Consider the following 12,650-nt stretch of genomic DNA (forward strand, 5'->3'; position numbering starts at 1 on the left):
TCTAGTGGTATAGTGTGTCTGTCCATAAACATTAGTGGTATCTAGTGGTATAGTGTATCTGTCCATAAACATTAGTGGTATCTAGTGGTATAGTGTGTCTGTCCATAAACATTAGTGGTATCTAGTGGTATAGTGTGTCTGTCCATAAACATTAGTGGTATCTAGTGGTATAGTGTATCTGTCCATAAACATTAGTGGTATCTAGTGGTATAGTGTGTCTGTCCATAAACATTAGTGGTATCTAGTGGTATAGTGTGTCTGTCCATAAACATTAGTGGTATCTAGTGGTATAGTGTATCTGTCCATAAACATTAGTGGTATCTAGTGGTATAGTGTATCTGTCCATAAACATTAGTGGTATCTAGTGGTATAGTGTATCTGTCCATAAACATTAGTGGTATCTAGTGGTATAGTGTGTCTGTCCATAAACATTAGTGGTATCTAGTGGTATAGTGTATCTGTCCATAAACATTAGTGGTATCTAGTGGTATAGTGTATCTGTCCATAAACATTAGTGGTATCTAGTGGTATAGTGTATCTGTCCATAAACATTAGTGGTATCTAGTGGTATAGTGTATCTGTCCATAAACATTAGTGGTATCTAGTGGTATAGTGTATCTGTCCATAAACATTAGTGGTATCTAGTGGTATAGTGTATCTGTCCATAAACATTAGTGGTATCTAGTGGTATAGTGTATCTGTCCATAAACATTAGTGGTATCTAGTGGTATAGTGTGTCTGTCCATAAACATTAGTGGTATCTAGTGGTATAGTGTATCTGTCCATAAACATTAGTGGTATCTAGTGGTATAGTGTATCTGTCCATAAACATTAGTGGATCTAGTGGTATAGTGTATCTGTCCATAAACATTAGTGGTATCTAGTGGTATAGTGTATCTGTCCATAAACATTAGTGGTATCTAGTGGTATAGTGTATCTGTCCATAAACATTAGTGGTATCTAGTGGTATAGTGTGTCTGTCCATAAACATTAGTGGTATCTAGTGGTATAGTGTATCTGTCCATAAACATTAGTGGTATCTAGTGGTATAGTGTGTCTGTCCATAAACATTAGTGGTATCTAGTGGTATAGTGTATCTGTCCATAAACATTAGTGGATCTAGTGGTATAGTGTATCTGTCCATAAACATTAGTGGTATCTAGTGGTATAGTGTGTCTGTCCATAAACATTAGTGGTATCTAGTGGTATAGTGTGTCTGTCCATAAACATTAGTGGTATCTAGTGGTATAGTGTGTCTGTCCATAAACATTAGTGGTATCTAGTGGTATAGTGTGTCTGTCCATAAACATTAGTGGTATCTAGTGGTATAGTGTATCTGTCCATAAACATTAGTGGTATCTAGTGGTATAGTGTATCTGTCCATAAACATTAGTGGTATCTAGTGGTATAGTGTGTCTGTCCATAAACATTAGTGGTATCTAGTGGTATAGTGTATCTGTCCATAAACATTAGTGGTATCTAGTGGTATAGTGTATCTGTCCATAAACATTAGTGGATCTAGTGGTATAGTGTGTCTGTCCATAAACATTAGTGGATCTAGTGGTATAGTGTGTCTGTCCATAAACATTAGTGGTATCTAGTGGTATAGTGTATCTGTCCATAAACATTAGTGGTATCTAGTGGTATAGTGTGTCTGTCCATAAACATTAGTGGTATCTAGTGGTATAGTGTGTCTGTCCATAAACATTAGTGGTATCTAGTGGTATAGTGTATCTGTCCATAAACATTAGTGGGATCTAGTGGTATAGTGTATCTGTCCATAAACATTAGTGGATCTAGTGGTATAGTGTATCTGTCCATAAACATTAGTGGTATCTAGTGGTATAGTGTATCTGTCCATAAACATTAGTGGTATCTAGTGGTATAGTGTATCTGTCCATAAACATTAGTGGTATCTAGTGGTATAGTGTATCTGTCCATAAACATTAGTGGTATCTAGTGGTATAGTGTATCTGTCCATAAACATTAGTGGTATCTAGTGGTATAGTGTATCTGTCCATAAACATTAGTGGATCTAGTGGTATAGTGTATCTGTCCATAAACATTAGTGGATCTAGTGGTATAGTGTGTCTGTCCATAAACATTAGTGGTATCTAGTGGTATAGTGTATCTGTCCATAAACATTAGTGGTATCTAGTGGTATAGTGTGTCTGTCCATAAACATTAGTGGTATCTAGTGGTATAGTGTGTCTGTCCATAAACATTAGTGGTATCTAGTGGTATAGTGTGTCTGTCCATAACATTAGTGGTATCTAGTGGTATAGTGTATCTGTCCATAAACATTAGTGGTATCTAGTGGTATAGTGTATCTGTCCATAAACATTAGTGGTATCTAGTGGTATAGTGTATCTGTCCATAAACATTAGTGGGTATCTAGTGGTATAGTGTATCTGTCCATAAACATTAGTGGTATCTAGTGGTATAGTGTATCTGTCCATAAACATTAGTGGATCTAGTGGTATAGTGTGTCTGTCCATAAACATTAGTGGTATCTAGTGGTATAGTGTATCTGTCCATAAACATTAGTGGATCTAGTGGTATAGTGTGTCTGTCCATAAACATTAGTGGTATCTAGTGGTATAGTGTATCTGTCCATAAACATTAGTGGTATCTAGTGGTATAGTGTGTCTGTCCATAAACATTAGTGGTATCTAGTGGTATAGTGTGTCTGTCCATAAACATTAGTGGTATCTAGTGGTATAGTGTATCTGTCCATAAACATTAGTGGTATCTAGTGGTATAGTGTATCTGTCCATAAACATTAGTGGTATCTAGTGGTATAGTGTATCTGTCCATAAACATTAGTGGTATCTAGTGGTATAGTGTATCTGTCCATAAACATTAGTGGTATCTAGTGGTATAGTGTATCTGTCCATAACATTAGTGGATCTAGTGGTATAGTGTGTCTGTCCATAAACATTAGTGGTATCTAGTGGTATAGTGTATCTGTCCATAAACATTAGTGGATCTAGTGGTATAGTGTGTCTGTCCATAAACATTAGTGGTATCTAGTGGTATAGTGTATCTGTCCATAAACATTAGTGGTATCTAGTGGTATAGTGTGTCTGTCCATAAACATTAGTGGTATCTAGTGGTATAGTGTGTCTGTCCATAAACATTAGTGGTATCTAGTGGTATAGTGTATCTGTCCATAAACATTAGTGGTATCTAGTGGTATAGTGTATCTGTCCATAAACATTAGTGGTATCTAGTGGTATAGTGTATCTGTCCATAAACATTAGTGGTATCTAGTGGTATAGTGTGTCTGTCCATAAACATTAGTGGTATCTAGTGGTATAGTGTGTCTGTCCATAAACATTAGTGGTATCTAGTGGTATAGTGTATCTGTCCATAAACATTAGTGGTATCTAGTGGTATAGTGTATCTGTCCATAAACATTAGTGGTATCTAGTGGTATAGTGTATCTGTCCATAAACATTAGTGGTATCTAGTGGTATAGTGTATCTGTCCATAAACATTAGTGGTATCTAGTGGTATAGTGTGTCTGTCCATAAACATTAGTGGTATCTAGTGGTATAGTGTATCTGTCCATAAACATTAGTGGTATCTAGTGGTATAGTGTATCTGTCCATAAACATTAGTGGTATCTAGTGGTATAGTGTATCTGTCCATAAACATTAGTGGTATCTAGTGGTATAGTGTATCTGTCCATAAACATTAGTGGTATCTAGTGGAGTGTATTGTCATACATTAGTGGTATCTAGTGTATAGTGTGTCTGTCCATAAACATTAGTGGTATCTAGTGGTATAGTGTATCTGTCCATAAACATTAGTGGTATCTAGTGGTATAGTGTGTCTGTCCATAAACATTAGTGGTATCTAGTGGTATAGTGTATCTGTCCATAAACATTAGTGGTATCTAGTGGTATAGTGTGTCTGTCCATAAACATTAGTGGTATCTAGTGGTATAGTGTGTCTGTCCATAAACATTAGTGGTATCTAGTGGTATAGTGTATCTGTCCATAAACATTAGTGGTATCTAGTGGTATAGTGTATCTGTCCATAAACATTAGTGGTATCTAGTGGTATAGTGTGTCTGTCCATAAACATTAGTGGTATCTAGTGGTATAGTGTATCTGTCCATAAACATTAGTGGTATCTAGTGGTATAGTGTATCTGTCCATAAACATTAGTGGTATCTAGTGGTATAGTGTGTCTGTCCATAAACATTAGTGGTATCTAGTGGTATAGTGTATCTGTCCATAAACATTAGTGGTATCTAGTGGTATAGTGTATCTGTCCATAAACATTAGTGGTATCTAGTGGTATAGTGTATCTGTCCATCAACATTAGTGGTATCTAGTGAGATAGTGTGTACTGTCCATAAACATTAGTGGTATCTAGTGGTATAGTGTAGTCAGTCCACTAAACATTAGTGGTATATAGTGGTATAGTGTTTCTGTCCATAAAACATTAGTGGTATCTAGTGGGTATAGTGTATCTGTCCATAAAACATTAGTGGTATCTAGTTGGTATAGGTGTCTGTCCATAAACCATTAGTGGTATCTAGTGGTATAGTGTATCTGTCCATAAACATTAGTGGTATCTAGTGGTATAGTGTATCTGTCCATACATTCGGGTATCATAGTGGTATAGGTAGCTTATTGGTATCTAGTGGTATAGTGTATCTGTCCATAAACATTAGTGGTATCTAGTGGTATAGTGTGTCTGTCCATAAACATTAGTGGTATCTAGTGGTATAGTGTATCGGTCCATAAACATTAGTGGATCTAGTGGTATAGTGTGTCCTGTCCATAAACATTAGTGGTATCTAGTGGTAGGTGTATCTGTCCATAAACATTAGTGATCTAGTGGTTATAGTGTGTCTGTCCATAAACATTAGTGGTATCTAGTGTATAGTGTATCTGTCCATAAACATTAGTGGTATCTAGTGGTATAGTGTATCTGTCCATAAACATAGTGGTATCTAGTGGTATAGTGTGTCTGTCCATAAACATTAGTGGTATCTAGTGTATAGTGTATCTGTCCATAAACATTAGTGGTATTAGTGGTATATGTGGTCTGTCCATAAACATTAGGGTATCTAGGTATAGTGTATTGTCCATATAACATTAGTGGATTTAGTGGTTATAGTGTATCTGTCCATAAACATTAGTGGATCTAGTGGTATAGTGTGTCTGTCCATAAACATTATGGATCTAGTGGTATAGTGTATCTGTCCATAAACATTAGTGGATCTAGTGGTATAGTGTATCTGTCCATAAACATTAGTGGTATCTAGTGGTATAGTGTATCTGTCCATAAACATTAGTGGTATCTAGTGGTATAGTGTATCTGTCCATAAACATTAGTGGTATCTAGTGGTATAGTGTATCTGTCCATAAACATTAGTGGTATCTAGTGGTATAGTGTCTGTCCATAAACATTAGTGGTATCTAGTGGTATAGTGTATCTGTCCATAAACATTAGTGGTATCTAGTGGTATAGTGTATCTGTCCATAAACATTAGTGGTATCTAGTGGTATAGTGTATCTGTCCATAAACATTAGTGGTATCTAGTGGTATAGTGTGTCTGTCCATAAACATTAGTGGTATCTAGTGGTATAGTGTATCTGTCCATAAACATTAGTGGTATCTAGTGGTATAGTGTATCTGTCCATAAACATTAGTGGTATCTAGTGGTATAGTGTATCTGTCCATAAACATTAGTGGTATCTAGTGGTATAGTGTATCTGTCCATAAACATTAGTGGTATCTAGTGGTATAGTGTGTCTGTCCATAAACATTAGTGGTATCTAGTGGTATAGTGTGTCTGTCCATAAACATTAGTGGTATCTAGTGGTATAGTGTATCTGTCCATAAACATTAGTGGATCTAGTGGTATAGTGTGTCTGTCCATAAACATTAGTGGTATCTAGTGGTATAGTGTATCTGTCCATAAACATTAGTGGTATCTAGTGGTATAGTGTATCTGTCCATAAACATTAGTGGTATCTAGTGGTATAGTGTATCTGTCCATAAACATTAGTGGTATCTAGTGGTATAGTGTATCTGTCCATAAACATTAGTGGTATCTAGTGGGTATAGTGTATCTGTCCATAAACATTAGTGGTATCTAGTGGTATAGTGTATCTGTCCATAAACATTAGTGGTATCTATGGTAGTGTGTCTGTCCATAAACATTAGTGGTCTAGTGGTATAGTGTATCTGTCCATAAACATTAGTGTATCTAGTGGTATAGTGTATCTGTCCATAAACATTAGTGGTATCTAGTGGTATAGTGTATCTGTCCATAAACATTAGTGGTATCTAGTGGTATAGTGTGTCTGTCCATAAACATTAGTGGTATCTAGTGGTATAGTGTATCTGTCCATAAACATTAGTGGTTATCTAGTGGTATAGTGTATCTGTCCATAAACATTAGTGGATCTAGTGGTATAGTGTATCTGTCCATAAACATTAGTGGTATCTAGTGGTATAGTGGTCTGTCCATAAACATTAGTGGTATCTAGTGGTATAGTGTGTCTGTCCATAAACATTAGTGGTATCTAGTGGTATAGTGTATCTGTCCATAAACATTAGTGGATCTAGTGTATAGTGTATCTGTCCATAAACATTAGTGGTATCTATGGGTATAGTGTATCTGTCCATAAACATTAGTGGTATCTAGTGGTATAGTGTATCTGTTCCATAAACATTAGTGGTATCTAGTGGTATAGTGTATCTGTCCATAACATTAGTGGTATCTAGTGGTATAGTGTATCTGTCCATAAACATTAGTGGATCTAGTGGTTATAGTGTATTGTCCATAAACATTAGTGGTATATCTAGTGGTATAGTGTATCTGTCCATAAACATAGTGGTATCTAGTGGTATAGTGTATCTGTCCATAAACATTAGTGGATCTAGTGGTATAGTGTATCTGTCCATAAACATTAGTGGTATCTAGTGGTATAGTGTTCTGTCCATAAACATTAGTGGTATCTAGTGGTATAGTGTATCTGTCCATAAACATTAGTGGTATCTAGTGGTATAGTGTATCTGTCCATAACATTAGTGGATCTAGTGGTATAGTGTATCTGTCCATAAACATTAGTGTATCTAGTGGTATAGTGTGTCTGTCATAAACATTAGTGGTATCTAGTGGTATAGTGTATCTGTCCATAAACATTAGTGGGGGGTAATCTATGTGGTATAGTGTATCTGTCCATAAACATTAGTGGTATCTAGTGAGTATAGTGTATCTGTCCATAACATTAGTGGTATCTAGTGGTTATAGTGTATCTGTCCATAAACATTAGTGGTATCTAGTGGTATAGTGTATCTGTCCATAAACATTAGTGGTATCTAGTGGTATAGGTGTTCTGTCCATAAACATTAGTGGTATCTAGTGTATAGTGTATCTGTCCATAAACATTAGTGGTATCTAGTGGTATAGTGTATCTGTCCATAAACATTAGTGGTATCTAGTGGTATAGTGTATCTGTCCATAAACATTAGTGGATCTAGTGTATAGTGTATCTGTCCATAAACATTAGTGGTATCTAGTGGTATAGTGTATCTGTCCATAAACATTAGTGGTATCTATGGTATAGTGTATCTGTCATCAAACATTAGTGGTATCTAGTGGTATAGTGGTATCTGTCCATAAACAATAGTGGTATCTAGTGGTATAGTGTATTCGTTCCATAAACATTAGTGGTATCTAGTGGTTATAAGTGTGTCTGTCCATAAACATTAGTGGTATCTAGTGGTATAGTGGTGTCTGTCCATAAACATTAGTGGTATCTAGTGGTATAGTGTATCTGTCCTAAACATTAGTGGTATCTAGTGGTATAGTGTATGTCCCATAAACATTAGTGGTATCTAGTGGTATAGTGTATCTGTCCATAACATTATGGATCTAGTGGTATAGTGTATCTGTCCATAAACATTATAGTGTATCTATGAGTATAGTGTGTCTGTCCATAACATTAGTGGTATCTAGTGGTATAGTGTATCTGTCCATAAACATTAGTGGTATCTAGTGGTATAGTGTATCTGTCCATAAAATTAGTGGTATCTAGTGGGTATAGTGTATCTGTCCATAAAAACATTAGTGGTATCTAGTGGTATAGTGTATCTGTCCATAAACATTAGTGGTATCTAGTGGTATGTGTATCTGTCCATAAACATTAGTGGATCTAGTGGTATAGTGTGTCTGTCCATAAACATTAGTGGTATCTAGTGGTAATAGTGTATGCTGTCCATAACATAGTGGTATCAGGTTAGTGTTATTCTGTACATACAATCATTAGTGGTATCTAGTGTATAGTGTATCTGTCCATAAACATTAGTGGTATCTAGTGGTATAGTGTGTCTGTCCATAAACATTAGTGGTATCTAGTGGTATAGTGTATCTGTCCATAAACATTAGTGGTATCTAGTGGTATAGTGTATCTGTCCATAAACATTAGTGGTATCTAGTGGTATAGTGTATCTGTCCATAAACATTAGTGGTATCTAGTGGTATAGTGTATAAGAGACAGGTCCATAAACATTAGTGGTATCTAGTGGTATAGTGTATCTGTCCATAAACATTAGTGGTATCTAGTGGTATAGTGTATCTGTCCATAAACATTAGTGGTATCTAGTGGTATAGTGTATCTGTCCATAAACATTAGTGGTATCTAGTGGTATAGTGTATCTGTCCATAAACATTAGTGGTATCTAGTGGTATAGTGTATCTGTCCATAAACATTAGTGGTATCTAGTGGTATAGTGTATCTGTCCATAAACATTAGTGGTATCTAGTGGTATAGTGGTATCTGTCCATAAACATTAGTGGATCTAGTGGTATACGTGTATCTGTCCATAAACATTAGTGGTCAATCTAGTGGTATAGTGTATTTGTCGCCTAAAACATTAGTGGGTATCTAGTGGTAAGTGGATCTGTCATAAACATTAGTGGTATCTAGTGGTATAGTGTATCTGTCCATAAACATTAGTGGATCTAGTGGTATAGTGTATCTGTCCATAAACATTAGTGGTATCTAGTGGTATAGTGTATCTGTCCATAAACATTAGTGGTATCTAGTGGTATAGTGTATCTGTCCATAAACATTAGTGGTATCTAGTGGTATAGTGTATCTGTCCATAAACATTAGTGGTATCTAGTGGTATAGTGTATCTGTCCATAAACATTAGTGGTATCTAGTGGTATAGTGTATCTGTCCATAAACATTAGTGGTATCTAGTGGTATAGTGTATCTGTCCATAAACATTAGTGGTATCTAGTGGTATAGTGTGTCTGTCCATAAACATTAGTGGTATCTAGTGGTATAGTGTATCTGTCCATAAACATTAGTGGTATAGTGTATCTGTCCATAAACATTAGTGGTATCTAGTGGTATAGTGTATCTGTCCATAAACATAGTGGTATCTAGTGGTATAGTGTATCTGTCCATAAACATTAGTGGTATCTAGTGGTATAGTGTATCTGTCCATAAACATTAGTGGTATCTAGTGGTATAGTGTATCTGTCCATAAACATTAGTGGTATCTAGTGGTATAGTGTATCTGTCCATAAACATTAGTGTATCTAGTGGTATAGTGTATCTGTCCATAAACATTAGTGGTATCTAGTGGTATAGTGTATCTGTCCATAAACATAGTGGTATCTAGTGGTATAGTGTATCTGTCCATAAACATTAGTGGTATCTAGTGGTATAGTGTATCTGTCCATTAAACATTAGTGGTATCTAGTGGTTATAGTGTGTCTGTCCATAAACATTAGTGGTATCTAGTGGTATAGTGTATCTGTCCATAAACATTAGTGGTATCTAGTGGTATAGTGTATCTGTCCATAAACATTAGTGGTATCTAGTGGTATAGTGTGTCTGTCCATAAACATTAGTGGTATCTAGTGGTATAGTGTATCTGTCCATAAACATTAGTGGTATCTAGTGGTATAGTGTATCTGTCCATAAACATTAGTGGTATCTAGTGGTATAGTGTATCTGTCCATAAACATTAGTGGTATCTAGTGGTATAGTGTGTCTGTCCATAAACATTAGTGGTATCTAGTGGTATAGTGTATCTGTCCATAAACATTAGTGGTATCTAGTGGTATAGTGTATCTGTCCATAAACATTAGTGGTATCTAGTGGTATAGTGTATCTGTCCATAAACATTAGTGGTATCTAGTGGTATAGTGTATCTGTCCATAAACATTAGTGGTATCTAGTGGTATAGTGTATCTGTCCATAAACATTAGTGGTATCTAGTGGTATAGTGTATCTGTCCATAAACATTAGTGGTATCTAGTGGTATAGTGTATCTGTCCATAAACATTAGTGGTATCTAGTGGTATAGTGTATCTGTCCATAAACATTAGTGGTATCTAGTGGTATAGTGTATCTGTCCATAAACATTAGTGGTATCTAGTGGTATAGTGTATCTGTCCATAAACATTAGTGGTATCTAGTGGTATAGTGTATCTGTCCATAAACATTAGTGGTATCTAGTGGTATAGTGTGTCTGTCCATAAACATTAGTGGTATCTAGTGGTATAGTGTATCTGTCCATAAACATTAGTGGTATCTAGTGGTATAGTGGTATCTGTCCATAAACATTAGTGGTATCTAGTGGTATAGTGTATCTGTCCATAAACATTAGTGGTATCTAGTGGTATAGTGTATCTGTCCATAAACATTAGTGGATCTAGTGGTATAGTGTGTCTGTCCATAAACATTAGTGGTATCTAGTGGTATAGTGTATCTGTCCATAAACATTAGTGGTATCTAGTGGTATAGTGTATCTGTCCATAAACATTAGTGGTATCTAGTGGTATAGTGTATCTGTCCATAAACATTAGTGGTATCTAGTGGTATAGTGTATCTGTCCATAAACATTAGTGGTATCTAGTGGTATAGTGTATCTGTCCATAAACATTAGTGGTATCTAGTGGTATAGTGTATCTGTCCATAAACATTAGTGGTATCTAGTGGTATAGTGTATCTGTCCATAAACATTAGTGGTATCTAGTGGTATAGTGTATCTGTCCATAAACATTAGTGGTATCTAGTGGTATAGTGTATCTGTCCATAAACATTAGTGGTATCTAGTGGTATAGTGTATCTGTCCATAAACATTAGTGGTATCTAGTGGTATAGTGTCTGTCCATAACATTAGTGGTATCTAGTGGTATAGTGTGTATCTGTCCATAAACATTAGTGGTATCTAGTGGTATAGTGTATCTGTCCATAAACATTAGTGGTATCTAGTGGTATAGTGTATCTGTCCATAAACATTAGTGGTATCTAGTGGTATAGTGTATCTGTCCATAAACATTAGTGGTATCTAGTGGTATAGTGTATCTGTCCATAAACATTAGTGGTATCTAGTGGTATAGTGTTATCTGTCCATAAACATTAGTGGTATCTAGTGGTATAGTGTATCTGTCCATAAACATTAGTGGTATCTAGTGGTATAGTGTATCTGTCCATAAACATTAGTGGTATCTAGTGGTATAGTGTATCTGTCCATAAACATTAGTGGTATCTAGTGGTATAGTGTATCTGTCCATAAACATTAGTGGTATCTAGTGGTATAGTGTATCTGTCCATAAACATTAGTGGTATCTAGTGGTATAGTGTATCTGTCCATAAACATTAGTGGTATCTAGTGGTATAGTGTATCTGTCCATAACATTAGTGGTATCTAGTGGTATAGTGTATCTGTCCATAAACATTAGTGGTATCTAGTGGTATAGTGTATCTGTCCATAAACATTAGTGGTATCTAGTGGTATAGTGTATCTGTCCATAAACATTAGTGGTATCTAGTGGTATAGTGTATCTGTCCATAAACATTAGTGGTATCTAGTGGTATAGTGTATCTGTCCATAAACATTAGTGGTATCTAGTGGTATAGTGTATCTGTCCATAAACATTAGTGGTATCTAGTGGTATAGTGTATCTGTCCATAAACATTAGTGGTATCTAGTGGTATAGTGTATCTGTCCATAAACATTAGTGGTATCTAGTGGTATGTGGTCTGTCCATAAACATTAGTGGTATCTAGTGGTATAGTGTATCTGTCCATAAACATTAGTGGTATCTAGTGGTATAGTGTATCTGTCCATAAACATTAGTGGTCTAGTGGTATAGTGTATCTGTCCATAAACATTAGTGGTATCTAGTGGTATAGTGTATCTGTCCATAACATTAGTGGTATCTAGTGGTATAGTGTATCTGTCCATAAACATTAGTGGTATCTAGTGGTATAGTGTATCTGTCCATAAACATTAGTGGTATCTAGTGGTATAGTGTATCTGTCCATAAACATTAGTGGTATCTAGTGGTATAGTGTATCTGTCCATAAACATTAGTGGTATCTAGTGGTATAGTGTATCTGTCCATAAACATTAGTGGTATCTAGTGGTATAGTGTATCTGTCCATAAACATTAGTGGTATCTAGTGGTATAGTGTGTCTGTCCATAAACATTAGTGGTATCTAGTGGTATAGTGTATCTGTCCATAAACATTAGTGGTATCTAGTGGTATAGTGTATCTGTCCATAAACATTAGTGGTATCTAGTGGTATAGTGTATCTGTCCATAAACATTAGTGGTATCTAGTGTATAGTGTATCTGTCCATAAACATTA

Source organism: Oncorhynchus kisutch, unplaced genomic scaffold (genome assembly GCF_002021735.2).
Source record: "Oncorhynchus kisutch isolate 150728-3 unplaced genomic scaffold, Okis_V2 scaffold849, whole genome shotgun sequence".
Classification (NCBI taxonomy): Eukaryota; Metazoa; Chordata; class Actinopteri; order Salmoniformes; family Salmonidae; genus Oncorhynchus; species Oncorhynchus kisutch.